Genomic DNA, 18,108 nt, shown 5'->3' with positions numbered 1-18,108 from the left:
CCTCCAACAGAAGGTAATCAGATAGTCTTTACATTTGTATCCATGATATGCATAGATCAAAATTAAATGTATTGTGAGGAAAAATCAGATTCAAAGGAAGAAAGAAAACATTAGAGATAGCAAAATTACATTTTACTTCCATTTTAAATTAAAATTAAATAAAATAAGTCCATTCATCCAAGGAGTTGATAAGAAGTTTCAGGACCAGGAAGACCAAATACCCCACTCTGACAACATACTGACTGTACAATCTGGTGCAAAGTATGCTCTTACAGAGTGATACATTACAGTGCCCATTCTTTCTTTTGGAGAAGCAGCAAGCTAACTCTCATATACCTCTGGTTTGGACTAGCAGCCAGAGTTTGCTACTGGCAGGGATATTTGGTCTTCCTATTCCTGAGGCTATGCCATGCCTTTAAATAATGAAGTAATATTTCCAGAAAGACTTAAGAGTTAATGAAGCTAGATATTTCTTTTATTTTTTTAAAGAACAGTCAAATTGGGGGCAGCTATGTGGCACAGTGGATAGAGCACTGGCCCTGGAGTTAGGAGTACCTGAGTTCAAATCCGTCCTCAGACACTTAATAATTACCCGTGTGGCCTTGGGCAAGCCACTTAACCCCACTGCCTTGCAAAAACTAAAAAAAAAAAAAGGAAAAAGTCAAATTAACTTATAATAGACCTTTCCATTTGAAACTTCAACATAGCTAGCAACCATACTCTGAAGATGATTTTCCTTTGCTTTTTCAGTCATTCACTTATTAATGTTTCAGTTTCCAGAATTCTGCAGACAATAACAGGCACTAAAGTCCCAAAAGGAGAGGTTGTTTTCCTGCTTATCATTCCCCAAATTCTGATTATAAACAAATCCTAACTTTATGTAGGTCATTAAAAAACAAAAGCAAAATAAATTTCTGTCTTAAAAAACCCCAAAAGCACAAACACCTGTACATAATAAGCATATTTATCATTTTAAGAAAGTTTTATTAATGTCCTTGTAGGTTTTTTTTTTTTTTTGCTGTTTTTCTGTAGCTTAGCATCAGCATCTTATCTTGAGCTATATGAACCTTATGGCAAGATGTGCAGTTTCCTATGTAACTGTCAGTTAGGGAAGTGGTAATTCCTACTTGACCAAGTATGATCTTATGCCTGAATATGATTGTGGCTGTCCTAAACGACAGCAGATTATCAGTCAAGGATCAAGTAGATTTTTCGTCAGTATTCCATTTAGGATCTGGTCAGGCTTCAGTAGGATTTGAATGACTTAAGACAGAAATACTGTTATGTCATTTATTTTGGGTATTCATGAAATCCTGATGACTATAAATAATTTTTAGTAAAGACAATGAATTTGTCATGTTCCTTCCACTCTTTCTACTTAGTATGTGTATATATATATGTGTATATATATATATATATATACATATATATACACTTACACACTATGTATATACTTTATATTATAATTTCAAAATGACAAACTGGTATTATGATTGCATTCAGTGAATATTGAACAGAACAATGCTAGCTGGTCCATGCAGGGTTTGGATCTCTGGTCTTTGCCTCTATCACTGATTTCAGCAAACCAGACTAAAAATCACATACATTCAGCTCAACAAATATTAAGTCCCTGCTGCGTGTTAGTGCAATGGGCAGAATTTAGGATTTCAAATCTGGCCTGAGACGCTTGCTAGCTGTGTGACCCTGGGCAAGTTGCTTAAATGTGTTTGCCTCAGTTTGCTCATCTGTAAAATGAGTTGGAGAAAGAAATGACAAACTGCCCCTGTATCTTTGCCAAGAAAACATCAAATTGGATCACAAAGAATCAGACACGATTGAAATGACGTTATATGCTGCAGTACAGTGCCAATTTCCCAGAGACACAAGGCTCCAAGGGTATTGATGCATCATATCTGATTTGACCTTCCATTTTCTCTTCAGATCCTGGGATCCATTATTTTATGTGACCACTTAACATTTATATTTACATTTGAAAAATAACACTAAATTATTTAAAATTTTAATATGTATTTTCATGCTGGTCATTTTTTTTCTGGCAAAGAAATTCTAACTTTATGGATCATTTCAACAGATTCTTGTTTTTATTGTTACCATCATGTGTTCTAAATCCATTTTAATTGTCTTAGTCTTATTAATCTCATATCTAGTGACCATGTTGTAAGAATTCTTTGTGACTTCTGATCCATAGTAGCTCACCAATACAACCAAATATCTCCAGGGACAAGTTAATGGATACCATTATAAATCAAGGAAAGTGAAGTTCAAGGGAATTAAAAGTGCCCTTCAGAATTATATTTTGAATCAACTGGCAAAAGAATTTTAATTTTTCGTTTAACTTAATTCAAGCCTTATTCAGATGTTATAATATAGCACATCCCCTTTTGGGGATCAAGAGATTTTCTAGTTTGATGGTGTGATTGATCATTTTTTAAAAATTTGAAATGGATCAATAAATATAAAGTGTCTGCTATGTATCAGTCACTGCTTGGAATATGAAAAGAGGCAAAAAGATAGTGCCTGCCCTCAAGGAGCTTGCAACCTAATGGTAGAGACAACATGCAAACATGTAAAGCAAGTTACACCAGCTAAATAGGAAATAATTAAAGAAAAACATTGGAATTAAAAAGGATTAGCAAAGACTTCTTGTAGGAGATGGGAATTTAGTTGTGACTTAGAGAAGTTGACTGGTTGTTGTCTTTTGTTCTCCAAGAAGACCAAAATGATATATCACTAAATCAAAGGTACAATGTGTCCAACTGATCAGACTAATATGTGCTTGGGAGGACTGTATTTGGCATGAATAGTACATGTTCTGACAAATAGAATGGGAGAAAGAACATTACAGGCAAAGGGTATAGTCAGAACCAAGAGTAAGATGACTTGTAGGTTATGAACCTGAGGACAGATAGTGTTGATCTCTTCAGTAACAGGTAACATCAGAGTTTAGGAGGAAAGATAATGAGTTCTGTTTAGGACCATTTGAATTAAGATGTCTAGTGGACATCCAGTTCAAATGTATGAAATGTAGAGATGCAAAACTGTAGGTCAGCAGAGAGATGAGGGAAGGAAAGGTAGATCTGAACATCTTTGGCCTAGAGAAATCCCTGGAAACTGCTGAGATAATCAAGTAAAGCAGTAGTGGAAGAGAAGAGGGCCCAAGTCAGGCTCCTGAGAGATACCTACAATTAGTGGGTATAATCTGGAGGGAGGAGACTTGTGGCCAAGATGGCAGAGAGAAGACGGGCACAATGCTAAAGGTCTCCTGATCTTCCCTCATATATGATATTGAAACAAACTTCTTAACAGAAATCAACCTACAAAACCCTAAAAGAAAAGCCAGGAGAACATCGACCTTGGAATTTTGCCTTCCTAGATAGTGCAGAGGGTGGATTCTGCCCAGGAGCACAGGTGAAAGCCTGGGAGCCAGCATGGGTCTTATTAGCAGCAGGGCAGGAGCCTGGGAGCCTGAGAACAGAACTGGCTTGATCAGCGGGCAGGGCTAGAGCCTGGTCAGCCATGGAGGCTCAGGGCACCTAGGGAGCAGAGGCATTGGTTATGGTGCTGACAGTCTGGAGCTTGCCAGCAGGGCTGGAGGGAGAGTTCCAGTTTGAGAGAGCTGCAGACCTCATCCCTGGCCCACTCTGGTCTGGAGGGGCTCAGAAGCCTTAACTTCATTTCCACTGAAACCTCCCTGAACAAACAGAATTACAGCCCACCTTTGGCCACTGGCTAAGGCGAAGCAGCAGAACCAACCCAGCTATGAATAGAGAGTGATTACCGCGCCCCAGGGGATAACCCACCTTTGATCTCAACAGCTTCAACCACTCCCTCCTGGCCAAGGGAGAGGGTCTCAATCAAGGTCCAGACACTCCAGAGAAAGCAACATCGCCCCCTACTGCCCAGCTGGAGATATTACACTTAGTGAACCAAACCCCTAGCACCACCTACTGACCAGCAGAGACATTACACTTAGTGAGTAAAACTAGAAATCCCAACACCACACCTGTGGACCAGCCCCTTGCCAACACAAGGTCTTTAGGATAATGAAGAAAGGCCAGTGTCAAGGAGGAGCCATAGAAAAATTCTTGGAAGGAAGAGACACTCAGAGAGACCTAGAACCTCTGAGGAGAATATGATGTGCTCTCCAGCATAGAAAGACTTCCTTGAAGAAATAAAGGAGTTTAAAAATCAATTGGAAAATTTGGGAGAGAAAATTAACACCTTGCAACAAGAAAACAGTTCTCTCAAAACCTCAATTGGTCAAATGGAAAATTCTTTCAAAAATAGAATCGACCAATTTGAAAAGGAGTTGCAAAAGGTAAATGAAGAAAACTCTTAAAAAAAAGAATGTAGTCTGTGGAAACTTATTGACTTCATGAGACAGCAAGATTCTGTTAAAACCAAAAAATCAAAAAAATAGAAAATGTAAAATACCTCATTAGCAAAACCATTGACCTTGAGATTGAGGAGGGACAACCTGAGAATTATAGGCCTTCCTGAAAACATTGAAGAGAAAAAAAGCCTGGACTTAATATTACAGGATTTAGTGATGGAAAATTGCCCTGATATCATGGAACCAGAGGGTAAAATAGTTATTGAAAGAACACATCCATCCCCTCCAGAAAGAGATCCTAAAATGAAAACACAAAGGAATGTTGTGGCCAAATTCCAGAACTATCAGATAAAAGAGAAAATCCTGCAAGCAGCCAAAAAGAACAATTTAAATACCAAGGAGCCACAGTAAGGATTATGCAGGACCTGGCTGCATCAACCTTATGGGATCAAAGGGCCTGGAATGAGATATTCCAAAGAGCAAGGGAGCTTGGAATGCAGTCTAGAATCTACTACCTGGTAAAACGGAGCCTTTTCTTCCAGTGGAAAAGATGGCCATTTAACAAAATGGGAGACTTCCAACAATTCCTGATGAAAAGACAAGCTAAATAGAAAATTTGGACATCAAAGAGGAGGTTCAAGATACACATGAAAATGTAAAAAAAAGGGGGGGGAGTAAAGAGGGAAAAAAAACCTGTCCAATATGATGAAACTGGCTATATCCCAGCATGGGCAAAAGATTCTCATAAATCTTGAGAATTGTAACTCTATCAGAGAGAATCTACTTAGTTAGAAGTGATGGACACTCATAACTTAACGATGAGACTGCTATCCAATGGGAAGAAATTGGCTACATCCCTATTTGGAAGAGAAAGAGTTACCCTATTAGAGAAAATATACTTAGCCAGAAGTGATGGATACTGGTGATTTTCTGTGACTCTGATTTAAAAACACTGCCTCCTTAAAAAGGGAAACAGGAAGGAGAGGGGAGGATGGAGGGGATTGAATGGGGGTAATTCTCATTGCATAAAGAGATCCAAAAGACCTATTGTAATAGAGGGGAAGAAGGGAGGAGAGGAGGAACACTTGAATCTTGAATCTTCCTCTCATCAGACTTGGCTTAACTTCTTACACACACACACACACTCAGTTAAGAAACATTTTACCTTTCAAGTATTAAAAGGGGGAAAGGAGAGGGGGAGAAAAAGGGGATCTAACAGAAGGAAGGGAAAGGGGAGGGGTGTATATAGGAGGGTAAACACACTGAAGGTGGCAGTATTCAAAATACTGGGGAATATGGATAATGTGAAAAAGAAAAATAATCAGAGGGAAGGTAGCATGGAGGGCAATAAAGAGTAATTATAACTTTGAATGTGAATAGGATAATCCCTTAAAACGTAAGCAAATAGCAGAGTGGATTAAAAACCAGAATCCTACAATATACTGCTTACAAGAAACTCATTTGAAGCAGAGTGATACATATGAGTAAGGGTAATCTGGAGAAGGAGACAGAGGTACAATAAATAGGAGAGAGTGGTATTCCAAAAACAGAAAAAAAATTGAGGAGAGCATAATCAACTGTGAAGGATTGTAGAGAGGTTAAGGAGAAGGATGGAGAAAAGATCATTAGGCAACTAAAAGATCATTAGTAAATTTATGGTTTTGGTAGAGTGATGACAGGAACTGATCAAAGGAGAATTAGAATAGAAAAAAGTGGAGGTACATAGAGAAAGTCTTTTAAAAAATTTATTTAAGGTATTAGGATTAAGTGACTTGTCCAAGGTCACACATCTAGGCAAGGTCAAATTTGAACTTGGGTCCTCCTGATTCCAGGGCTGGTTCTTTAACCCCTGTGTCACCTAGTTGCTCCGTAGGAAGCCTTTTCAAGGAATTTAGCTACAAATGATGAAGAGAGGGTTATAGTTAGCAAGGACAGAAAGATCAAGTGGAAGTTTTTTTTTTCTTTATAAGGAGGAATATATGATGAAACCTTTTTGGTACTGCGAGAAAATGAACAATAGGGAAAGAAAGGATAATTTTCCATAAGAGTGAGATTTGGAAATTATACTTGATGACCTTGGAGTACCTGTGTTCTACTGTCAAACACCTGACACTATAGCTATGTGATCCTGGGCAGGCCATTTAAACCCCAACTGCCTCACAAAAAGCAGAGCCAAAACAAAACCAAAAAAGAAATTATGCTTGGATTAGCATTATGTTGCCAATCCCATGACACCCACAAGTGTGACTCAACCATCTCACATAAGGTTCCTGGCAAATAAAAAAGCTTGAGTCACAAGTTGAGAGTTGCCCTAGTCAATTATTATTATTATTGTTGTTGTTGTTTGTTCTTTGTTTCAAAGGGGACCAAGGACATTATGGAGTGATGTCTTGTCTACTGCTTGAATTGGATTTAAGGGAGTCAGATTTGGACAAAGTAGGCAGTCTCTCTCTGTATTCCAGAGTCTTCAAAGTTCACTGGTAAGACAAGTGGTCTTAAGTCAGGATGACTGTCAGGAATGCAGTGGATGAGACCTTAACATCTTCGATGTTTGACCAGGCTCTAAGTGCTCCACATCACCTGCGTCGACTGCTTTCATGTCCATTGCAACAAATTATTCTTCACATGTTTGGGTGAACACAAGGAGATTTTACCCTCAACCTGGTTTAGCCTGTTGGTCTAGATGGTTTTACTGGGGTGTGGCCACTTCAAGTGCTATAGCTTCTTGAAGCCACTGATGAGAGTTGAGTACCAGGTAGACACCAATGGTGAATGAGCAGCTCTGAAAAAGGCTTGGCAAACCCTCACACCAGAAGTGATAATCCCCCTGTACATTTCTCTAGTTATTTAGATCATACTTTAAATATAAATTAACTAGAAAAAAGCTACTTTAAGCAACATCCTACAAATGAAAATCAAAAACTAGTTAAAACTTTGCTATTTTAAAAAATCTAATTTGGCTAGTACAGAAAAATGATCTTCAAGGCTATGCTTGCTTGTTTATTATTGTGTTTTAAAAACATCTGTTGACCTGTATCTTGTATCTTCTGTATCTTCTGGTTTGTGCCAGGGGGCATGTGGTTTCTAGGTCGCCAATTTTCCAAGGTCATTCTTTGAGATTAGCTGGATGCATTTGCAATAAGTCAGATAAGTATTTCTTTGGCTGACTGACTAGGTCCTTTCCTTCTGATGTTTAAACTGCTAAGTCTCCTCTCTCCTGTTTAGTTGCTCTAAATTGCTAATAGAACATGAATGAAATGTAGAATCTTTTTTATCCTAAGCTCTCTTTCCACACTCTACCCTCACCCCTTGTGCTTAAATGAATTTGAAGAGAGAGGAAGGTTGAGCAAATATATATAAATTGGAGATTGGGATCATGGGAGTGATAAACAATGACTGGTTGGTAGGATCTGGGAAGAAGAGGTTATCCATTGCTGAAATGTAAAACCAAATCAAATTGATTTTCTTCCAGTGGGATCCGGATATTACATTCCACCATTTCCCTCAAGTTTCTTCCCTCCATCAAGGGGGAAGCATTAACAGGGAATAATCAATGAAGTTTTGTCCTGAAAATAAAAGCCTTGTCATGTTCCTTCATATAGTGGAATGGATGAAGATGGATGTTTCCTTTTGGAGGGATTGACTTAAATATATCCATGCTTCTTTCTAATTTGGATCTAAGAGATCATTAGTAACTTTGAAGAGAGAAGTTTTGGTGTTTCTCCATCTTTAGTCTGGTTGATTGCATACTTATTGGACATCAGATAAAGCAAAGTTATGTTTCCTTGGGATCCTCTATTACTTGAAAAATGCCATAGGGATGACAATTCATCAGTGTTTTATTTTAACAGTTGTAGTTGAATGAGAGGATTATAGAATCATAGAATTTGAAGAGAACCTTAGAAACCATCTAAAGACCCCTTTTATAGATTCAATTCAATTCTATTCAATGAATAATAATAACAATAATTAAGGGAATACTTTGGATAAACTAAGACTCAATGACACTTGTCCAAGGTCACTCCGCTAAAACCAAGTCTAGAATCTATCTCTTGACTCTTAACTTAGTGCTTTGATCACACTACATCTACTTTCCTTGCATATCCATAACGTGTTGGATGTATGCAGACTCTGAAAGACAAGATCTGTCTTCTCACTAAGAATTGCTGTATAAGTTCCATTTTTACTAAGTACCAAAACCTGACCACCTTTGACTTCAGAGATGCAATCCTATGATTCTTAATGTTTTCCTCCTTGGCTTCATGAATATGTCTGCTACTAAAACACTGATGAACAGTTTCTATCCAAAAATCTTTCTCAGTCAAGTATCTGGAGAGCTGTAAATTGTTCCAAATGGAAGCATTTAAGTAGGAAATAAACTCCTCAGCCTTGAACTGACACCTTGCAATCACCATGAAGATCATGTCAACATTTAAAAACTTTCAAGCTTTCCTACTATGCAGAATTTTTTCTTATCTTTGGCTTTGTGCCTTGAGCTCTTGTAATATCCTTTCTGTGTCTTTCTTGTCTTCCATATTCTGGCCTGGCTATGTATAACCAGTTATTTTTGACATTTGTCATTTAATCTGTTTTCATTTTTATTTAAAAAAGAGAGAAAGAGAAAGAAATAGCAGTGAGATTGCAGATGAATAATGGAAGAATTCATCACAGCTGTACTGGGATATATATATTTTTTGCAGTGAAGCGAAACGGATTCCCATCACAGCTCGGGGACTCGTTCCATGAAGCCACTCATCTTTCATGCTTGTTGGGGGAAGGGAAAGGTGGAGAGACAGTATCATTATGGATGTAAGTGGGCTCAGAAGTGACTGGTCAAGGTTGTTGCTTCAGTCACGATGAAGCTGCTTATGGTAATTTTTTGTGATACTACTGTTGGTTGGTGAAGTGGACAGATGTTTCAAACAGTAGCTTTTCTCTGACTGTTTTTGGTCTCCCTTTTACTATGGACTCTTCTTGCCTCCAAGGTTTTCTAACCTTAAGTGGAATGTTGAAAGAATTTTATTCTGACTTAAGAGAATGAACCTTTCCTCCCTTTGTTTTGATTCCATGACATACATCATCTTAGGTAATTTTTGAAAAATCAAATTGACACATTTTGTTTCTTTTCTATAACTGCAAATCCCACTCTGCTCATATATCCTCAAGAAAAGGAAGAATATTTGTAGTTAATGCTTTGTACCCTAGGAGATAAAATGTTTGGGGCTTCTGGGATGTTTAGAGTGGACAAACCCAATATATTTTGATTACTGATTAGAATCTGGAGACAAAAGAACACAGAAATTTATTCATCAAAGTGACCTTTTAGGGCTCATAGAACATGAAAAATAAGGAGGAATAGGTCCACAGAGGTTATGAAAATGATCTTCAAAATCAAAGACATAATCAGTATGTTTAAGAGGGAATTATAACCCAAGGTTGATAAGGAGACACTAAGAGATAACACAGCAAATCACCTATATTCAAATGCTATTCTACAATATGAGAGGAATATAGAGACATTGATATAACTGCTGTTAGTAATTTTTGAGAACTTGTGGAGAAAATTTTCCTATTAAAAAAAAGGAAAATTAGTGAATTCCAGGAATTATCTACTTGTTGAAACTCATGTCCCCAGTAAAATTCTAAAACATTTAAATGGCTTATAAGAATTTAATAAGTAAAGTTGTGATGACTACAAATTGGCACAGATGCTACTTTTTCTATGACAAGTCAACTCTCACATTTTTTGGTTGTTATTAGGATGATAGATCAGAAAGACAAAATATTTGAATATCAAAAAGCTATTTGTTACAGTTATCATTGGGTTCAAGATTAAAGAAAAGTGAGGTGGATTATAATATAGTTAAGTATATTCATAGCTGATTGAATCACCTTAGCCAAATGGTCATGTCTAATGATATAATATTAATCTAGAGGAAAAACTTATTGTGTCCAAAGAACTTTATCTAGAATCCTTTTTGGTTTAATATTTGGATGAAGATAAAATGCTTGACAAATTTTCAGATGACAAAAATCTGGGAATGATAGAATTCTCACACAGTTTTTATCAAGTTGAAACCAGACAGATTGATTAAAGTCTTATTCTGACCATATATATGTATTCAATTCTAGACAACCATGTTTTTAAGGAAGATAGTAATAAACTAGGAAGGGCAAGGGATAGGGTCAGCCATGAAGTCAAAAAGATCTTGGATTAAATTCTTATGACTTTGTGGGGAAGTCACTTATGTTCTTAATATTCCTAGCCACTCTCTTATAACTATAAATTATAGAAGAGTTGTGGTCTATGCAGAGTTTCCTGTATCCATGAAATCACCATTTATATCTCTTCCCCACCTTTCCCTTAAAAAAACCTGAAACAAAAAAAAATCAGAATACATTTAGAGACAGGAAATAAGAACAGATCATGAGGAAACTTGAAAGTTACATTAGGACAGATTGAACATATCTGGGTATCTTTAACCTGGTGAAAAAAATACTTAGAGCAGATATTGTAACTCTCTTAAATTGATCATGGGTTATCATGTAGAAGCAAGATTAAATTCATTCCTAGTACCTTCTGAGGTCAAAAATAGGACCAATGAATGAAAATGAGATTTGACCTCAGTTTTAGTACATTCTGAGTCTTTTCTAGAACTAGAATTGACTATTTTGTCAAGTAAAAAATGTATGAACAAATGTAAATAAATTAATCAAGTGATTTAACATGTAAAGCACTTTGCAAAACAGTGCTATATCAAGACTAGTTAATGGTAATAATAGTGGTGATAATGAAGGTAGTATTGATACTTGTAGTAGTAATGATAGTGGCAGTGATATTATGAGTAGTGGTAATAGTAATAGAATAGATTGTTATCCTTTGTTCTCAAAGAGGACCAAAATTACACCACAATATTTGGGTCAAGATGGTGCCCTGTGGTAGAGCCTTCAGAACTCTATTTGATCTATCTATTTTGATAGTCCATTTAACATTTGGGGTGGAGATAAATGAGCACATCTTATTTTTCTTTTGAGATTACAATCCTGGTTGGTCCTGTACAAGTGAAGTCCATTCTCAGGATGAATTACAAAGTTCTAAAGAGACAACTTAGTGTCTTTGTATTACTGCTTCTGTTTCTATGTGAGCACTTGCCTTGTGTGAGGTTCTCTGCAAAATAGTCTTTTAGGCAAATGCATATTGTCATTTGAACAACATGGCTAACCTATTAGAGTTTTGCTCTCAGCAGTAGAGTTTGAATGCTTGGCAGTTCAGCTCAAGAGAGGATATTGGTGTCTGGTACATTATCTCTAGGATCTTCCTAAGACAATTCGAATAGAGTGATTCAGTTTTCTGATGTGGTGCAAGTAGACTGTCCAGGTTCACAGGCATAAAACAATGAGATCAGCGCAATGCCTCTGTAGACCTTCAGTTTGATGGGCAATCTAATACCTCTTCCATATTTTCCTCTGGTACCTCCTAAACACTGAACAAATTCTGGTATTGCATGCTCCAACCTCATTATCTCTGTGGACCTCACTGGAAAAATAAACTGGCAAGATAAGCAAACTTATCCACAGCATTCAAAATTTCTCCATTTGCTGTAGCTGATGTTTGTAAAGAATGGATGGTGTGATTCTGGTTGGTGGAGTACCTCTGGGTTTTTGTTTTTTTTTTGTGTTGTTAGGACAAAATTAGCTTGAGTAGCAGAGAATCAATTCATACTATGTTGTATCTCTGCCTCAATGACTGCAGTGAGTGCATCTGGAATAAAAAGATGTCATGCACCAATTCTCCCTCCGTTTTAGTCTTGTTTTGCATCTTTTTCAAGATAAATAAGTTATTGTCAGCGAGGTATATCTGGCGTTGATGCCATTTTCATCCTCTTTGAAGATGTCTGGCAATGTCAATTAAAAATCACAATAACAAACATACAGCCCTGTGCAGCTGGGTAGTTTATTAAATTAGTAAGAAGCAAAGAAGGTGGTTCCCATTAGATTATGAACTCTTTGATGGCAGTGACAGTCTTTTACCTCTTTTTGTGTCCACAGTGCTTCCATATTGTAGGCTGGAAATAAATGTTTATTGACTTATTCCATAAGATAGGCAGCTATATCAGATAATCTCTAACTTGTTCCAACACTTTATGCTTTAAAATTCATCAGAAGAGTTCATAGCTAGTTTACTTGCTTCCTGCTCCTCATCCTTTATTTTATTTTAGATGTTCTATTTAGAAATTTAACTAGAGTATTTCTTTTCCCTCAACTGATAGCTGCATCTCCTACCTCCTGTTCTCCCATACTAGACCACCCTGAGTCAAAGAAAAAAAAGTTTTGCAAGTAGCACTACATCAACTATCCACATAGGAAAAAGGGAAGATCCTATAATAGTACCTTACTTCCTCAGCAGTTTGCTCACTGGTACTTTGAACCCTGCAGGTCTTTTCTTTAAAGTTTAGGTTTTCTATTTGGTGAAAAATCATTTAATATTTTTAATCATTTTTCAGACCCCTTTAGATACAGTTATAGAAGTAGGTAGTGCTTGACTTTTGTATTAATGACTTAGTCAGCTTATGTCATAATGCTATGAAATATTGCATGGCGTCATGGACAGAAGCTTGGCTTTATTTCTTTTTATAAGAGTCAGGCTACCTGACTCATGGATCTTACAACCCAGTTACCTTTGTGACCTTGGGTAATTTGCTTTGTGTCTCAAATTCTCCATCTCCTTAAAAAAGACCCTACTTACTAAGTTTTGAGGATAAAATACAATGAGCTAAAAGTGATTCAATTAAATTAAATTCAAGGTAAGATTTTAGTCATTAATACAAATTGGAATAAACCTCTGCCTGAGTTCACTAGGCTATGATGATTTTCAGAGTTTTCCAGCTCATAGTATAGGAAACTAATTCACTTTCTAGACACGAAATTCAAACTTTACAGGTGCCTACAGTAGTGCTGTCATTAATATTGTATCACAAAGCTTGAAAGATACTAATTTGTTGCCAAATAGGATATGAATGAACTTGAAAGTTAAGATTTTAATTTTCCTACAGCACCTCTTGCCCTTTCATCTTTTTTACTCTATTTACTCTAAAAGAGTCCTCAGATGGATGCATTTCTATCTTCCTTTGTTTCCTTTCTTCTGATTTGATTAGTTCTTAGAATTTACTATGTAGTTTCCCCTTATCATTGAATATTCTAATCCTCCTCATGATTTGAAGGTAATCCAAAGGCTATGTTCATGAAACCCAACCTCTGCAAAATCCTACAGGGCTCTAAAAGATTAGCACAAGGTCCTGGTGATGTTTTACATCTTCCAGTCTCAGTCTTGCTAAACTTGGAGAGTTTTATCAGAAAGAATTGGTCTCACATGATGAATTTGTTTTCAGCTATAATAATTCATGAAGATTATCCACAAAGACCTGGAGAAAGTTGTGTACAATATACTGGAAGAGAGAATCTTTCCACATTAATAAATTCTTTAATTATTAAAATAAGTAATTTTATTTATTATAAACTGATCATTTTCTGGCTTACCACAATCCAATTTAAATATCACTCCATATAATGCAAAATGTGAGGCTTAGAAGATGATGACATTTAGGGTTTGAATGGTGATTTGATATGGTTCTTGCAACATATTTTTTGAAGAGTAGGTCTTTCTATTTTAACAAGGATAGAAATGCAGGGCTATTTATAAATCCCTAGTCGGCATGAGAGCTTTGACTTGCTCTGTTGCTGATCTGAGCTAGTGAGCCCCTCCTTAGGCAACCTGGAGTCATCTCATGCCTGGGTATTCACCATATTAATGTTGAACTTCTTATGGATATCATCTTGCTCAGCCCATTGTAACACAGAATTCACAAGCTCAAGGGATGACCCATTCTAAACTTCCTAGTACCTGGGATTACAAATGTATACCACTGGGTAGCTCTAAAATGGATAGCAGATTCAGGCAGTCCAAAGGACTCATTCAGAGCTAAGATTCAGTTTCTTTTTGCTAATATCTTCTAAAATTAACCTAGTGAATATATTCAATGGTTCTGTCTAATGCAAAACTTGTTTGGCCACTGTATTGATGGACTGTGGTGTGAAAAAAAGAGTAAGAAGTTGGAGCAGGGTTTCACAGTGTTGCTGATGATGCCTTTAATGTCAGGGTCATGGTTTTAATAATCAAAAACCAATCACAAGGCCAATTAGCTGTTCACGTAGACATTATAGTCAGAACAGTGCCTCAGATGGACTAGTTATCTTTTTTTTTTTTTTTTAGGTTTTTGCAAGGCAAAAGTGGCTTGCCCAAGGCCACAAAGCTAGGTAATTACTAAGTGTCTGAGACTGGATTTGAACCCAGGTACTCCTGACTCCAGGGCCTGTGCTTTATCCACTATGCCACCTAGCTACCCCTGGACTAGTTATCTTACTAAAACTTGGTTTTGATCACCCATGGAAATTAGATGAGAGGATAGTTAGCTGAACCCATCACAAGTCATAACACACAGTCTACCAAATGATTCAATAGGATCTTTGTCCATTAACAACTTTTTAATGCACTTATTTCAGAAGATACTGTTGCTTGTATTTCCTGTGCTAGTATGTTTTTGAAATGAAAGTATTTTGTTAAGTATGGAAATGTTAATTTGGAAAATGGAATGTTTTCTCTTTCAACAGTGTTACCATTAGGACTCATACCTTCAAAAAATAGAAAATAACTTCATACTAAAACAGTCCAATAAAAAGGAATGTGTTAATATTAGTAAAGCATAATATTTGATTTTTTCCTGGAATCATTTGCTACCATCAGTCTGAATTTCTGAATTATTTTTATTCTGTTTTTTTTATCATTTTGAGATGCCTTTTAAAAATCATCTAATTTTCATTTACCTAGTTTTTCTATGTACCAACCCTCCATTCCCTAACTGCCTGCAGATCCTACAATTATTATAAAACTAAGTACTGACGTATTATGAAAGAATGAATTTTCATCATAGAGGATCTTTGAAATATCTGATACAACTTGTTTCAACCTTGATTGACCTCCCAGGGGAAAAAAAAGATACAGCACGGCTCTAACTAAATCTCTCACTGAACCTATGGCTCTACTAGTGTCTTTTCAACCTTCCTTTCCTCTGCAGGACCCTCTACCATCAAAATAAGATTTAAATCAGGGCTTTCTAGTACCCCACAAAGATGATAATGCTACAAGATGCCTTTCTCCAGAGTTTGCAAATATATGGGCTGGATGAGAAAAGCTGGGGTATGGTGCTCATAGAGGAAGAGATTGAAACACCAAATGTAGCAATGTGGAAACCTAAGCAGCAGCTTAAGCTTCTGTGAAAGAGGCTGTTTAATTGAGTCTCCAGGGTGAGATGATCCACTTGTATGTATGTTTATGTGACACATTTTCTTGAATATTTTTATCCTCTTTTATTATAGACAGGTTCTGTAGTCATCCCCATGGCTTGTACATGCAATTACTTTACAGGTCATTTCATAAAAATGTACTCAGAAAATCAGGGATTGATTTGTAGCCAAAGTCAATTTATCTATCTATTGCATGGTTCAAATGAAGTATTTTTAAGCTCTGCTTGTTACACAAAGCCTTCTTGTAATTTATGTAATGAACTCTGAAGCATTTTATTTATCCTTTTGTGGATTATTATCATATTAATAATAATAATAATATTAATAACAGCAATAGCTAGCAGATGCTTTAAGATTTATAAAGAACTTTACACATTATTTCATTTGATTCTCACAAGAACCCTGAAAATTAGGTGGTTTTATTATCTCCAATTATAAATGAGGAAATTAAGTCTAGAGAAATTAAGGGTCTTGTCCAGGCCCACACAGCTAAGGGGGAACAGGATTTGAATTTGATTCTTCTAAGCTCCAAATCCAGCACATTGTCCACATGTTTCCCACAACTAAATAAAAGGCTTTAAATCCACTAAGAACTAGTTTGCCCTCATTTATTTTTTTAGCAAATTATATTAATTAAATCATATATATATGATTTTATATATGTACATGTATACATACATCTGTACTTAGAAACACTAGGATATAGTAGACAGGGAACTGACTTTGGAACTAGGGGGACCTGGCTTCGAGCCTTACCTATGACACATACTGTTTATGTGATGATGGATAAGTCACTTAACCTCAGTGTAAATGTGTAGGCTGTGACTAGATTCTACGTGGATTTCTCAGACTCTCAGTGGCAGGGAAGGGGTTTATCTGCCTTAATGGAAGGAGTTTCCTTACCTGGAAGTTCCCAGAATCAATGAAATTGCAGATCTAATACCTAACCCTATTATCTTCCTTATTCTTTATTCTTTATCCTTTATTAATTTTCCAAACTTAACTTTGTTTTTTCTTTAACCTTCTGTAGCTAAGCCTTATGCCAATATCAAAGTTTAATAACTATTTATAGTTTTAATAGCATGCTACTTGAAATCTAGCAGTAATATAGAATTATATATCAGCTTTGCTCTTTTGTGAATAGGTATGTTTGAGTTGTTTTGACATGCAGTATACAGTGTTAATTTGGATAATTTTTCAAATGGGAATTATTCATTATATAATAAAAATTAAAATAAACACATAGATAATTCTACCCAGCTACTATTTAATTAAGGGTTACATTATTTCATATGTTGATTTGAGCTCATGTAACCATAGTTTGGAAGTTCTAAATGAAATAATTATTCACAACTATAAAAGGTCACCAAAACTAGGAAAATACTTGAATTTCTGACTGACTTGTCACAATATCTGACTTGATCTTTGAAACAGAAGCTTATCAATCCAGAATCTGGGATTTGTTTAGGTAGTTTGCATATATCCTTCACTGTGGGTTCTAAGGAATCATCTGCCCGTCTGTAATTTTTAGTATTATGAGCTACTAGGGAAATACCAGAAGTTGACAGATAACTTAGAAATGTAGAACAAAATGTGAGCTTATTGATAAGAGGCCAAACTATGAATGGGGAAGGGTAGGAGAGATGAATGATTAAGAAATACAGGGTTAGACATAAGAATGATTTGTCTGGAAATGAGAATTAAAGAAATACTGAATTCAGTTCAACTAATATTAAAATAGTGTGTGGAGGGGGGCAGCTAGGTGGCGTAGTGGATAAAGCACCAGCCCTGGAGTCAGGAGTACCTGGGTTCAAATCCGGTCTCAGACACTTAATAATTACCTAGCTGTGTGGCCTTGGGCAAGCCACTTAACCCCGTTGCCTTGCAAAAACCTAAAAAAAAATAGTGTGTGGAGCACTGAGACTGCAGAGAAGAAAACCCATCTTTGTAGGTTCAAATCTGGTGACACTTGTTAACTGTGCGATTCTAGGGAAAAATCACTTAAACTCATTTACCTCAGTTTTCTCATCTGTAAAAGGAGTTTGAGAAGGAAATGACAAACCACTCCAATATCCTTGCCAAGAAAATAAGTGGAGTCATGAAGACCCAGACATGATTAAAATGACTGAACACAACTTGTGAGTCAGTAGACAATCATTTGTACCAGGCAATGTGATGAACACAGGGGATACAAAGAAGCAAAAAAAAACAAACAAACAAAAAAAAAATCCCCATTCCTAAAATGTGCTCTAGAAGGGGAAATATAATTAGGTGCCAAAAAAATATATATATATATATATATACAGTTATGCCTTCCATATAATGTCTTTTCCCATCATGGTTCCATATACTGCAGATAAGCATAAGAAATTAAATGAGATTTTTTTTTTGAG

This window comes from Macrotis lagotis, chromosome 4, assembly GCF_037893015.1.
Source record: "Macrotis lagotis isolate mMagLag1 chromosome 4, bilby.v1.9.chrom.fasta, whole genome shotgun sequence".
Taxonomy (NCBI): Eukaryota; Metazoa; Chordata; class Mammalia; order Peramelemorphia; family Peramelidae; genus Macrotis; species Macrotis lagotis.
Note: the sequence above shows the minus strand (reverse complement) of the source record.